Source organism: Harmonia axyridis, chromosome X (assembly GCF_914767665.1).
Source record: "Harmonia axyridis chromosome X, icHarAxyr1.1, whole genome shotgun sequence".
In the NCBI taxonomy this organism is placed as follows: Eukaryota; Metazoa; Arthropoda; class Insecta; order Coleoptera; family Coccinellidae; genus Harmonia; species Harmonia axyridis.
The window spans coordinates 9,374,206-9,390,022 of NC_059508.1; the positions used below are offsets into that span (position 1 = coordinate 9,374,206).

The window sequence follows — 15,817 nt, forward strand, 5'->3', positions numbered from 1 at the left end:
CTGAAAATAAATCATTTGACAGCTGTTGAATCGGTTGCCATCTCGAACAGTAATGCCAACTTAAAGTTATATACCTCGAAAAAAAACACCCGTTACTTTTTGCAACTTATCTAGGCAACCTTTAATCAATTTAAACATTACTGACGTAGTACCAATGATCTAAACAACATCAGTGAGGTATTCATATCAATTTCACTCCTCATTCTAGAGATGAAACCGACCTTATTGGACATTTTATTTGCAATATAATCCACGTAAAACTGGAACTTTAAATTCTCGTCTGGTATCAAGCCTCAGTATTTCACTTCAGTAACACTATCTATTTCAACTTTATCAAAATCAATACTGACAACACTTATGTCAGTATTACGTATCCTATATTCATTACCTATTAACATATACTTGTCTCTAGTTTTCCATTGTTACCAAGCTCCAACATTGAATATGGTCAGTCTATAATCTGGAAATGAGGTTATTTCTCCTGCTAATAATTTATATATCTGAATGTGTTCAAATCGACAGAACTCACAAACATCTGTTGGTATGTTTACATCATCCTTATTTTGAAACGTGCATGGTGTATTTTTCATTAATCCATCCACAGTGGAATTTCTATGAAGTTATTGGATAATTTGAGTGCAGAAATTGAGAAAAAACGTTTCCAAATGCTACAGAAAAAGCTCTTTTTCACTATATCTCCTTCTCTTTGTCACGAATCGATGAAAATCATATTCAAATTGAACGAATTACGCTTCTAACTGCTTGACCATGCAGCTAACTCTTCGTATATGGCTCCAATGGCTTTTTGCAGACCTCAGAAGAATGCTCCACAAAAAAAATGGCTTTAATTAACGCAGAGACTTTCAGTCATCATGGAAAATTACACATTATACTTTTGCATAATAGCTCTTATGTTCCATATTCTTGTTTGAAGTGTAACAAAACATCTCGAGCTGTGTAACAGTTGATCTCGATAAATTTCCGCTCAGTCCAATAAGAGTTTCCTATTGATTAAGTGGAAAAAGAGACAGGTGGCGGTTCACAAAGCAAACAGGATGTTATTCACGTATTATTGTCAACGCGTTGTCACTTATAGAGAGTCATCAGCAATTTCCGTAAGCCATATCCTTTGTGGAACAGCACGGTTCCGTTTCTTGTCCTATTTAGTAGTGTATCGGATACGGAGGCTCTGAATAGTTTCTGTTCCTTCTCTCATATATGGGATCACAAGATCAGCAGGATTACAGGGAAGATCGTTTCATACATGAGGTAAAAAATTTGAGCAAAACTCTGATCTGGCGTCGGGTACTTTCCATTCACATTTCATTCGAAGCTGTTGTTATTTGCTTGAAAGTGAAATGTTTTCAGTTAAGTTTTGATTATTTTGCGAGAAATGAAAAGTAATGAAAAGCTCTCAGAAAACTTTGTTACGGTACGTTTCAATTGTAATATTTTTTTCCCATTACGTTGCAGTATTAATATACATTCATTGAGACTAGTATTTTTAATTATTAGGCTGTTCAGTTTTGAAAAGAGTTGCGTTCAGTCTGGGACCTCGTTTTGCCTCGAATTTAGTTGAAAAGTCATCTTAAACTGGTTCATACCGTATACCTGCATTGATCGTTCGGAATTATAAGATATTCAGGGTATGATATAAACATTAAGCCCCTGTCCTTTGTGTCGAAACATCGATTTTCTGTCGATGAGGTGAGAACCTCATGACCCTGTATGCAAATCTCTACCTTTTTCCATCGTTCAACAAAGTCACGTAGGCTGAAATCTGAATCTGCCCCGCTTCCATTTACAAAACCATAAGGTCTCACAATGACTAAAATTTGTCACTTCTCACATATCTCTGGAAACTATGATCGAATATCATATGGATCTCATTTATATTTGCTATTTTTGTACTCATCTCGAAGTAGCCAGATGATAGTAATTGATGGCCAATATTTTCACCCATAAGTGACAAAACTGTTTTTTTTTCAAATTGAAGTCTTTCAGTCATTAGTATCTGGCAGTTGACCATTTTTCAAAATAGTTTCCTGTAACTACATACTTCTTTCTCGTGTTTATGAGACATAGTCTTGTTTATAACTGCATTTTAACTGTTTATGTATGTATTTAGTTTCAGTTCGAGATTGATGACTATCTTTTGAGTGGTCTGCCAGTAGGTAGTTTCGAGTTGTTTTTTGGTTTTTAGCCCATTTGTCCATCTGCTTCCACTCATTCATGTCCACGTGGTGTCTCCAATATCGTCTCTCCATTCACCAAAATACTCCACATCCTGTATCTCTTATGTTCTTGCTTCGAATTTGATCTCTTAGTGTTACCCCTTTAATGGATTTCAGGATCTTAAATATACTTGTTCAGCTGATATCTTTTGTTTTCGCCTTTTCTGCTCTCGTTTCTCCACATAAGTTAGTACAGGACTCACCACTGTCTTATATACTCTAACTTTACTCTCAGTGGTCATATAAATGTTCCTCAAAACTTTGCCTCTCAGATATCCGACAATTCTTGGGGCTTGCATTCAGGTTGCTCTGATAAAGTTTTTGCGACTTTTGTTATTTCGAAACTCAAATAAATGAACTTTGCTCTATCGATTTGTCGTTTGTTGCTTGTTTACATATAATTGGCTCTTGAGATATGGTCATGGATTCTGTTTTTTTCCATTGATATCTGCATATTGTATTTCTCTGCTGTTGTATTTTCATGGCTCTTCATCCCATTCTATATCCACCTTGAATCTCTTTCACGCTTGTCTATGATCAGGTTGAAAAGGTTTGGGGCTCAGTCTGCCTTCTTGTTTTATTCCTGTTATTATTGAAATTTCAGCTGTAAATCCTTGTTGTGTTCTAATTCTTGTTTTGTTGTTCTTGTTAATTTGTACTATGGCCAGTATATAATCTTCTGTAGTGGCCTTCTTTTGCAGTATCTCTATAACATCAGTAAGAAGGAATCTATCAAATGCTTTCTTTAGATCAACCGTGCTGATAAACAGTGGTTTATCGAACTCGATTTACTTTTCAGTCATCTGTCTAAGTATGAAAATTGCATCTACGGTCGTTCTATTCTTCCTGTCACTATATTATCATCAAATATTCTTGAAGGCGTATCCGTGTGTTTAGGAAAATGTAATCATAAATTAATAACTGCAGTTAAGTACCGGGTTATTGAACTGGTAATTATATTTGTTATGCAATTAGAACCGAATCGTTTTATTGATTCCGTCATGCTAGAAATGTAAACCATCGGGGATAATATTCCATCAAATTGTACTGTTGAAAGAAAAAGAACACTCAGTCATCATTTTCTCTAAGATTAGATTAGGAAAGTCCATTCAAATAAATGTAAAGAGTTAATAATGTGTTGGGTCGCCACGATATCTTATGTACTCAGAAACATGGATGGGATGATCGATTTCTTCTTGAGATATCTCATCCCAGGCTATTTGTACCTTGTACCGAAGTGCCTCAAGAGACTGCAGAGGATGGGGTTAACGGAGTAATCTTCTTCCCATAACATCCCAAGTGAATTCAATAGGTGAGCGATAGGTAGATCATAACTGTCTTCGAAATCAGAAAACTGGCTATATATGGCTGAGCATTGTCTGTTTAGAAGTGCGTCGGTGAGCTTCTGATGAGAACCAAAGCTGACCTGCTACCATAAGCAATAGCACCGCACACCATAATTTCAAGAGTGTAGTGCACATGCCTTTCCATTGAAAACTGAAGATTTTATCTTTCACCACGTCGTCTCTTCATCCTTGCTCGGTAAGCATGCATGCACAAACATAATATTGATTCATCACTGAAAACTTGAGTGTTTTTTTTTTAACGTAGGTTGTTTATAACCATTCATCAGCAGCTCCTCTGGTGTCGATCTAATAAGAGCTGAATTGCAAAAATCATAATTATTCGAATATGTTTCATAATATAAATTCTTGAGTGGAGTTTATTCTATCAAATTATTTCTAAAATTCATCCCTAGGTGGCTATATAACATAGAATATCAAACATGGTTTTATAGATTTCGTTCGAGACTATTCGTGTTATATTTCCATGAAATTTGGAAGCGAGACTCAGTTTTTTCATGAAAGATATTACTAATTCAGAACCGCAACTTACAAGGGAGCCGGAATAGCTCAATAGTTTGGCTTTATATCGTACATCCCAAAGCTCTTCTCGTTTTACATAAGGAGGGTATCCTGGTTTATCGTTTTCGACTGTTTCTGAGAGTACGTGTTTTCTTGCTCGTTGCTTGATAAAAATCTATTATCTGACTTCATGTTCAGATAAACTCCTAACAAATTTGCGTATCACTTTTATATTATTAATTATTCGAAAATATGCAATTGCAGTCTACATTTCTGATTATTGCTTGTTAAAAATATTCACTGAAATGAAATGTAGGTATGTTCTTATGTAACGACCAATTATTAGGTCAGATATTCATCAAAATTTAAGAATAATCTTACCATTGAAAAAAGTGAGTAATTGATAATGTGTTGGGCGTTTACGATGTCTTATGCACCTAGAAATACTTTTGGGCATACTCCTAATGAGGTTATCGATTTCCTCTTGAGGTTTCTAAAATCAGGCAACTCGTACTTCATTCTGATGATTCTAAAGCCTTTGGATTGAATTAACAGTGATCTTTATAATATCCTAAACCTGATAATATCGACTTGATTGTCTTCAAAGTGATCCAACGTAATTCAGTGTGATATATTTGACAACGCATTATCTTGTTTGAAAAGATGATTGGTCAGCGTCCTTCTCAGCAGAACTTCTCCTGGATGCTACGCACAATGGTCATGTCGCCTCAGATGAAGAGTATTGGTGACATCCATAAGCAATAGACTCTCATACTATTATTCCAACAAAAAGGAAATTGAAGATCTTATCTTTCAACACGTTACATGTGTGCTTTCAAGAAATCAAGAAAAAAATCAAAAGAATAAAAAAAACCTTCTCAATAATACAAGGCTGAATTGGGATCTCGAAATTGATTACCATGTTTGGACATGATGGCCGTGCAAGGTTAAAATGGCTACGAATTTTCCATGTAGTTATTGCTTTTTTGACCAAATCATTTCATAAAAGTGCAAATGACATTGTAATGAAGTATCACGTCAATCGCGTTTATTTTGAGTATTTAATCGAAACGGGGCTTTGTGATGCAATATATTCCAATAATATATACAGTTTTAATTTGGAGTACGTGGAAATCATGTGGTTCTAGTGAATCGTTTGATGTTCATTTATTATAACATGGACATGACGAGCAGACTTGTTAGAATTTTTGTTTACGAAATTCTTTGAGAATATCAATATCTAAAGAGCGAGCTACATTATTCAATATACGTCGAATGAGATGGGGTTTTTAAAGCCTTAGAGAGCTTTCGCATTTTTCAACAGTTATAGAAAGCTTAGTAGGCGGAGTGCTATTAGTTTCAATTCCAAACTGTGGGGACATCCTGAGAGAGCACAGAAAGGGCAACAGTAATAAGTATTCGGGATCAGTTTTCAACGAGATGAGAAATGTTTTAATAAAGGTCCCTCTCTCTATTGAATAGTAAATTTTTTGTTAGCTGATACTTATTTCAAGATGAATTTATGTGTTGATACAAAGAATCGATTATTCGTTTGTGATTGCATGTCTAGCGGGAAGGTTGAAATTGCAACACCGACTTTAATTGAAATATTTCTATTCTAGTGGTTTCGAAACGTTACCAGAAAAATGATACGTTAAAAAGGAATTTGTCAGTGTCGAGTTTGTCGGTATAACTGACTTTATGAAGTTTTTTTTGTATTCTTTCATTATGCATGTTTTCCATCAACTGAATACTTGATGGGAATAGTATTTTGTTACTTTGACTTCCGAGTATAACCGTTCACAATAAAAAATTCTCCTGTAAGAGTTGGGTGTGCATGTTGAAAAAATTGGACCGTTCTTCTTCGACGATGTAATACAATAACGATTGATACATTTCTAAAAATACGGTATTCATATTTCATACTATGGTCGCAAAATAATGAAATAAATAAAAAGCGAGGGGCGAACATCTTTGAGAAGTCATTGTACATTTTATGGGAAATTATTGGGAAGTCATGAGAAGTCCTGGCAAATTGTGTATGATTTGTGTAATTTTTTTTCTTTTGTTATTTCACCTGGATGCAAGATACGGACTTTAAACCTCATCATGTTTCAGATCAGAGTTTAATCCTCAAAAAATGTTTTATTTGAGGGGTATGTGACCAATATTTCAGAAGATATAACAATTTTTGTAAAGAGATTCAATTTTGACGGTATTTTTCCCAAACTTTGAACTCAGTTTTTTCCTAAACTGTGAAGTCTGGGAAAAATCCGTGAGCGGTGTTAGAATTGGCGCTACCTACTTAGCCGAATTTCGTACTCGACCGAAAATTTTTATATCGAAAAATTTCACTCAAATTTGCAATACCTTAAAAAATTTGAGAAAAAGTTCTTCATGGGAAGTTCATACCATTCTTCCAATTGATATGGTGACGATAGATCAAGAAAATACTTGCAGTTGAGGGATTAATCCATTATTTCAGAAATTATAGTTTATAAACTGGAATTTTCAAAAAAAAAATTTATCATTTTCTCGAGGCTTCCACAACTCTTGTACGCAAGATATGGACTTAAAATCTCATCATGTTCCAGATAAGGAGTTTGATCTTCAAAAAATGTTTGTATTCGATGGGTCTGAGACAAATATTTTAAGAGATATAACGATTTTTTTTTATTATATATTTTTATTGTTTTTCTTCCAAACTTCGAGTTCAGTTTTTTCCTTAGCTGTGAGGTCTACCGAAAATCGGTGAGCGGTGTTAGAATGGGCGATCTCTACTCAGCCAAATTTTGTTCTCGTCCGAAAATTTTTATGTCGAAAAATTTCACTCGAATATGCTTTACGTGGACCTTAGAAAATTTAAGAAAAGTGAAAGTTCCTTCGTGGAAACTTCATACCATTCTTTGATTTGATATGGTGACGTAGATCAAAAACTTCTTGCACTGATTAGTCCATTATTTCAGAAATCATAGCTTATAAACTGAAATTTTCGAAAAAAAAATTGTAATTTTCTCGAGGCTGCCACATCTCCTGAACACTAGATAAGGACTCAAAACCTCATCGTGATTCAGATCAGAGTTCGATCTTTAAAATACGTTTCATTTGAGGGATCTGTGAGCAATATTTTAGGAGATATAACGATTTTTGTGTAGAGATTCAATTATTACGCTTTTTTCTCCAAACTTCGAATTCAGTTCTTTCTTAAACTATAAAGTCTACGAAAAATCGGTGAGTGGTGTTATAATCGGCGATCCCCAGTGGGAGTATAGGGTGTCTTATCCAAAAAAGTTGCTGGAAAAATTACGCATTGAAGGGTCATTTTAAAAAATTATTTTTCACTTTTCATAAAAAAAATAATATGATTTGAACCGAAACTAAGGTTAATTATAATCATGGAAAATCATCATAGGAATCGTAGGAAGTCATTGTACAAATTTGGGGTACCTGTTCGCCCCTCGACAAAAAGTGTTTTCCGTTTAAATGATAGATGACCAAACGAGATTCATTTGAGAATTCAATCTCTTGCAATCTTCTAGTCCTTTATTTTTGAAACAGCATAGGCGAAGGTAATAACTATATGGGGTGATTGGTGAAGATATGCCAAAAATTCAAGAGGTGTATAAAAGAAGATATATTGTTCCATGATTTTTTTTTGATTTCCTGAAAGCTGATTAGAGCCCTTCAAAGATGGATCAGAAATTTTCACAAAAATCTTAGACTTCAGTTGTCCATACAAGAAGAAGTCCAAAGGCTTTTTGGAGAAAACGGTTCATCAAAATTACGTTTTTCATAAATCGTTGTGAAGAGGCTTCCAAGACCTTTCTAAAGAAGTATCACTCGAACCCTCTTCTTTATTCAATTTTGAGGGGTTTAAGCGCCCTCTTAGGAGGTTGCTCGTTCAAGCCTTAAATAAACGTCGAAAGATGACCTTGAGATGGAACACCCTGTATATATGTTGACTGGTGCGGAGCTTTTGAGGAGGGGTTGATGCGTGTCCACCCTATGTTCTGTGTCTCATTTACCCGACCTTTGTCCCTATTGTGACGAGCATTCTCTTTTCTATTGAGGGTGAGGAACTTTGCTGTTACATTCCGGTTACTTATAGGCTCCTTTCAAAAACAACCGCAACGACATCGAATTAACTGAAGGGGTAACTTTCATTCGGCCCGGTTGAGCATTTCGCAACTTTGTTACTGAGCCCAGCCGTTACTTCGTACTCAACTGAAAACAACCCCAAAGTTATGCCGTTCATTGTGGATGCCAGGATTCATTGGAATAATCACTTCCAGGAAATGTGTCCGAACTATAAACATCCAGGATCAGCTCTTCGGCTTGAAATTCGTCAGCGATTTTCAACCTGTTCGCAAAACAAACCGCTCTATCTCCTCTAACGAGAATATTTTGTTTGTGTCTGTCACAGCTTGATTTCTCACTAATTATTTAAAAGGAAACTATATACTTCCACTGGTTTATTTCGTTCAACCTAGACATCCATGTGCGGACTTGTCAGTCCGAAAGGTGAATGTGAACTCTGTTCTTGTTCAACGTCAACAGTTCACTTAGTTGAGACAACTGAGGAGCTTAATTATGTATTGGCGAGCTGTCCAAGTGTCTTTCAGGCAGATTTACTTGCAATCGAAATATGTGTGGAAATAAATCTAGTTGGGATAGAACAATACATAAAATCTCAGTATTAAGAAATATAAATGGGGCATCATACATTTCAACTTATGATACAAGAGTAGAGATGAAAACCTCAGCAAAAACCTGTATAGGTCTAGTGATCGAAAGAAATGACCAATAAATATAATAGTTTCCATTATATGGAAACTGAATGGATTGCTTGGAAGCCACCATGAAATTTATAAATTGGACAAGTATCCATCAAGACAATGGTTTCTTCTTCACCCCACTGATATACTGGGCTTTCAAAAGAATGCCATTTGAAAAGCATACTATTGCAACGACCATGACCAATCCTATTTCGTTTTAAAATAGACCGAATTTTTCTAGGAAGATTGCAACCTGGAACTTTATCTGAAGGATCAACGATTAGACTTCGTTGAAGACATTACAAGAACTTCATTTCGAACGCCAAATTTCTTTATCACTTTCATTAGATTGAAGGAAAGTCTTAATCCATGAAGGTGTGCATGACTTTGATCTGGCAGTTCTAGTATCTGGAAGGTAAGATACAATTGGAAATAAGTTCAGTTAAATATGAAATTCAGTTTGTTACTGAGTCCGGCCGTTACTTTGTATTCAACTGAAAACAACCCCAAAGTTATGACGTTCATTGTGGATTCCAGGATTCATTGGAATAATCACTTCCAGGAAATGTGTCCGAACTACAAACATCCAGGATCAGTGTGAATGCTTTTCGGCTTGAAATTCGTCGGCGATTTTCAACATGTTCGCTAAACAAACCGCTCTATCTCCTCTAACGAGAATATTTTGTTTGTGTCTGTCACAGCTTGATTTCTCACTAATTATTTAAAAGGAAACTATACACTTCCACTGGTTTATTTCGTTTAACCTAGAAATCAAAGTGGACACTCTGACTTGTCAGTCCGAAAGGTGAATGTGAACTCTGTTCTTGTTCAACGTCAACAGTTCACTTAGTTGAGACAACTGAGGAGCTTAATTATGTATCGGCGAGCTGTCCAAGTGTCTTTCAGGCAGATATACTTGCAATTGAAATATGTATGGAAATGGACCTAGTTGGGATAGAACAATACGTAAAATCTCAGTATTAGCAGAGGAAATGTAAATGGGGCATCATACATTTCAACGTATGATACAAGAGTAGAGATAAAAACTTCAGCAAAAACCCGTATAGGTGTAGCGATTGGAAGAAATGACTAATAAATATAATAGTTTCCATTATATGGAAACTGAATGGATAGATTGGATCCACCTTCTTGAAACTATCCCAGGTACTGGAGTTGATAACTGTCAGTCAAGACGAAACAATAATCATAGAAATAATATAATTATGCAGGTTTTTTCATATCTTTTACGTGACTTCTTGGACAGTAATTCTGCACTTACTTCTGTCACTTCAAGTGATATTTCTTTATCTGGTGAAATCTTTCCGTTGTAATCAACAAATTTTTTGGAAAGTCTTCTTGCAATGAATTAAAATTTCGTTTTTCTTATATCTTCCTACATTTTAGCATTTTATCTAAACTCTCTGCAAATAACTAAATAATTTTGAAACAAATCAGTGTGTTCTCCAAATGATTTTGTGCTTCAAAAGGTTAGGTATCAGATTTGAAAAGTATCACATTATTTTTTGGTGTAAGAGCTTCATAGCTCAAATTTGGATAACTGATTGCATATTAAACGCACATGATATATCTGACTAATAATAATTAAATGAACTTTTATCCCTCATTCATACGAAGCTGGCGAAATTTGGTATGAACATTCGTTTCACCATTTTTCAAACGATTTTCTATTTTTTATTTCGATCGGATGCCATATGATTGCCCGCAAACATTCACCTGGCTTCGACAATTGAGAGATTTATCCGCTCGTTCAGTTAAAATGAATTTCCTTTCCAGGAACATCCACATTTGGCGTCGTGCGATCGTAAATTATCCGATGCAAGTGACAGATAGATTAGAATATGTTCGCGGAATTTTTAACAATGGGTACCAGTATTCTAGGAAGAATCCCAGTCGATTGTAACGGGAAATGTTCTACATACATGTCCTCCGGTAGGATGTAGAAGGATAACTGGAAACGTAAACCACAATCACTCGTTAAGGCTTCGCACAAGGTTCAAAATTGGTTTATCGATGAACAAGAAGCCTCTAATTGCCGTATTTGAATAGGAACTTTAACTCCGATATGATTGGAGTAGTGACAATGACATACACGGAATATTGATATGTAGCAATTAGGACCAAAAAATTTATTGGATACGTGACTTCGATTCGGGACCACATCCTACTAATCGAATATGAAGGTGTAGGGATTGCAATCAACGTATATCTCAACTGACCAGACGTCAAATCTATGGTCAAATGTTATCTGAGTTGCTGAAAGTATCTACTTTGATTTGATCATCTTGTTTGCAAGTGTATTGTACGCCAAGCGTGATTTCGGAGTTCTGACACGTAGTTTGGGCTAAATCAGAGATCAAACTAGCGCCAAAGGTAATTAACTTGCTAGATATATTGTTGATAAACGAAGCATCTAGGGAAATCTTAATTGAATTGGCATGCATAACAATAACTATAGTGTCAATAATATTATTTCCTCTGAAAAGCCATTTCTTTTTGCATATTCATGTAGGCTTGGTTAATCGATCGTCTAGAGGTATGATTTGATTTCGTGGCCTTTCGTCTTTTTCTCTGTGACTTTGTTCGGGTTTGCAATAATTAAACTATTTTTAATCATTTACATCTATTTACAAAGCCACAATTACAGTACAAACACAGTTCATATGGTACTGAATTTCTTCTTTAACTCTAGTTTTGATTACTCGAAGCGTCTTCGATATGTCACGTCTTCGTCTTCAACTCAAGTCTTTCGTTCGGTCGTCTCGTCTTTAACTCGTTCGCGACTAGTCTTAATCTAGTCCGCGAACCGTCTTTCCGTCTCAAGTCTTAAGTTTCAACAGACTGAACTTACTCTTGCTTCGACTTAGACCGAACTTGAACTGTCTCTCGACTCGGACTTACTTCGTATACTGCCCACCGGCTGGAACTTACCTTTCTTCCGGCTTGACCACACCCTTAAGGAAAGTACCATCCCCTAGTCCAATAAGAGTTTTGCCGTACCGCCCACAAAGCTCTTCGCGGATTCCTGGAAATCGAATATTCTCGAAGGACTAGAACCTGATACACAGATGTGACACAGCGAAGTAGCGAAAAAATAATTTAGTATGAATGAGTAAAACTCAATGACGCATACTGGGTTGGTTTTATCTTCGATATTCAAAGTTCATGAGAGAGTATTGGTTTTTACACGGAATCTGTGGTTCGATAGCTTCGCTTTAGAGTCACCTTTCATTCAATAAAAATGATTAGATAAGATAAGGGGTTTCGTTGCACTGCTACCTTATGGTCTATTGCACCCCCATCAGAGCTATTCTCGCCATAACGTGATCTACAGCTCGCCTTCCAGATACAGAGTTCTAATGAGCTCCAGCATCTGAGATGGTTTCAAGGAGGCTACTTCCTCACTTCTACAAGTTTCTTGTCCAAAGCAGATTTTGAGTTGGCTAGTGATGGCGAGGCATTCCGTCACCAGGTGATCCGGAGTTTCTTCCTCCTCCCCACAGAATCTGCACTCTCCATTTTCTTCTAGACCCATTCTCTTGAGATGTTTCTTAAGGCGATAATGCCCTGTGAGGTATCCAGAGAGGAGGTGTAGTATTTTCTTGCTGAGATCATGTGTCAAAATTTCGAAAACACTTTCCGGAATGACCCAACCCAGGAAGATTCCACCAGAGTGCTTCTCTTTCGGTTTTTTTCCTTCTCCTGAACTTCTTCATCCTTGTACGGTGAGCATGCATGCACACATGGATTCATCCCTGCAGATTTTAGTGTTTTTTTTAACGTAGGATGTTGATACATCCCCCATTGTGTTCATTCATCGCCAGGTCCTGTGGTGTCAATATAATTAGAGCTAAATCTCGAACATTATAATTATTCGAATATGTACGAGGTGTTTCATGACATGAATACCTGAGTGCGGGTGGTTCTACCAAATTATTTCCGAAAATTCATCCCAAGGGAGCTATACACCCAAGAATATCAAACATGCTATTTTCGCGTATCGTTCGGAACTATTCGGGTTATATATCTTCATGTAATTTGGCACCGAGACCCAGTTTTTTATGAGAGATATTACTAATTCAGAACCGCAACTTACAAGGGACCCGGAATAGCACAATCAAGCAATTTTTTTCTTGCCTGGCTTTATATCGTTCATCTCAAAGCTTTACTCGTTTTACATAAGGTATTTTGGTTTACCGTTTTCGACCGTTTCCATTAGTGCGTGTTTTCTCGTTTTTTTTCCCGATAAAATCTATTAGTATATATCTCTAAATCAAAATTGAAACCAGTTGTAGCGCATCAATCATTACATGTTGGATAATTTGTGACTGATATGTGACCACCTTTATACAATTTCATTAAAAACTACTGATAAAAGCTAGTTGACAAATGTTCATATATGAATAGTTAGGTTAGTGATTCATCAATATTTTCAGAGAAATCTGAGCAATGAAAAAAACACTTCAAATAATTAATGATGTGTTGAGATTTTACAATGTCTTATGTATAGAGAAACTTGTCTGGGCTTACTTATGATGAGATGATCCATTTTCTCTTGAGGTATCTTAAATCATTCTACTTGTAACTTGTTCTGACGAGTCTAGAGTCTTTGGATGGGGTTAACAGTACTCTTCTTTCCATATTATACCAGACGTTTTCAATGGGTGAAAGATTGGGAGATCTAAGAATTCAAGGCATCAAATCGATTGATTGGTCAAATTCAGGAATAATACATGTTCTTGCTATTATCTTATTGAAAAAGAAGGTTGTTGAGCGTATATTAGACAGAAAATGTGGTTCTACTAATTCCTGGATGTAACGCAAGGCGATCAAGTTGCTTCTGATGAACACCAAAGCTAATCAGCAATAGCCTTCCATACCATGGGTTTCAAAGGATCTGTACAAAGCCTGATTGAAAGTTAATTAAGTTACCGCATTCAGTATGTTAGAATCCTGAAATACCTGCGTTTGAAGCATCTGGTTGTAATTTGGGTTTACTACGTCGGTGAGTATTGTTGTCTGATGTTTAACAACCAACAATATATGTGGTCTGTTGTGAATAATTGTTTTATCAGTGAGATACCAACATAGCTTCAATTCTGCAGGATGGTTTCCGATTGATACTTGTAGTATGTATTTCTCCAAATATGGTTCCTGATTTTTTGTGGAGTATCTTTCCTTCTGCATCGTGCCCTCTGTATATTTGTTACCTGCAAACACTTGACATCCACTCTTGATATGTTTTGTTCGTTGAACATCCATATCTGCACCGATCGTCACTTGTCAATGATAGTTGGAGTTTATCATATATTTTGGTTTGAGAACACTTAATTCTTGATGGCCATTAGAAAGCCTTCCATTTCTGGGAACATTTTACTTGAAATGAGTGAGTACTATTATGTTCATTTCCTTCGCTCACTTTGAATAAAGCAAAATAAAGGGAGCACATATGCGATGCATCATGCATAAGCCGATTTATCCTAATTGAGATTCGGTTACTTTCTGCTGAGGTACCCATAAAATCTAACTATTTCTGTTCATCAGACTGAAAAAATTCCAATTATACGTGATGTTGCGAACTCTAGAGTCGTTTGGTAAGCCACTATGAAACGTTCAACAATTATTAGGTGTTTAAATGAGCGGAACTACTGAATTCAGCAATCCAGCTGAACCGTTTCACCAGTTTATAGTCAATCAGTTCGATTGGAATATTCTGTTTTCCTTGAATCTGAGGATCTTCCATTAATCGAATTAGCTCGATTCGTATGTCGGAGATTTCACGAACTTTTAATGTACCGCTGTAATTTATTGACTGATTGATTAGGGTCATCCGTTTGCTCCGAATGAGACCTTTTTACACCAGGATCTTTTGTGGGTAATCATATTGAACGGGAATTTTCTTTTCACGCTCGCATCCCGAACAATTAGTCGGATATGGTCGCAAGCCATGATTAGGTTTGATTTACTCATGACAAATTTGTAATCAAATTCAATTCTGCCCGTCCATCCAGGTGAAAGACCGTAAACACGAAAACTTTCGAAAAAAAAAATTGTGAGGTGGGTTTGGATCTTGAATGTGAATAGTTCGTTAATGGGCTAAATGTGGCTATAAATTCAAGCAGAATATCGAAGAAACATAGTATTTCAATGGCGTGTAGATTTATGATAACAATTTCAAGTTTGAAGCAAAATTCCATCAGAGCAATACAAAGAATAATTGACTTGAAATAATAAGCATGTGAAGATAAATCTCAGGATAAGCAGAAAAAAGTGAGAGGTGCATCATGCATTCCAAAGTATGATACAAGAGCACAGATAATAACCACAGCAAAAACTATTTCTCCTGGTATAGGTGCACTTCTTCAAAGAATAAGCTGACATAGCAGCAGCAGAAAAAACCAAGGCCAAGGCTGTCGTACGAAGAGCGCTGGCATCAGCACCCTATGAAGAACCAGCTAATTTTTGAACAATATTCCTAGACTTTAATTTCAATTATAAATTTTCCAAGTGGACCTTGAAATTCACAATAACAACAAAAATCTCATGTACTGTACCCATATACAGTCCTGTGTCCTCCAAGAGCAGAATAAGAGCATAAAGAAACGAAACCAAATCAATGCTTTTCTCGAATTTTTCCTTGATAAAAAGAATAATTCCACTGGGAAAGCTGTGGATATTATATAGTTTCCTCATCTGTTTATTCTCATGCTCTACAAAGAGTTAGTGGGTGGTATTTCTCTGCACCATTGCAGTTTCTTTAGAATTGCAGTAAGCTCTTTATCTTGTCTTCATTTTTCTTTGTATTTCATGAATAGATTTCATAAAGTTTTCAACGTGCGCGTCTCAATGTTTCCTTGGATACCTTGATGTATTGGTCTGTAATCCATTGAAGGATCTTCAGATTTTTCAGGGTTTTGTAGCAAAA

At 36.0% G+C, this 15,817-nt stretch overlaps 1 protein-coding gene across 1 annotated transcript in view; it reads left to right on the top strand.

Annotated features, from left to right (window-relative positions):
• LOC123686215 overlaps positions 1-15,817 on the top strand; it is a 131,753-nt gene that overhangs the window by 64,489 nt on the left and 51,447 nt on the right. The gene's annotated exons all lie outside the window — the stretch shown is intronic.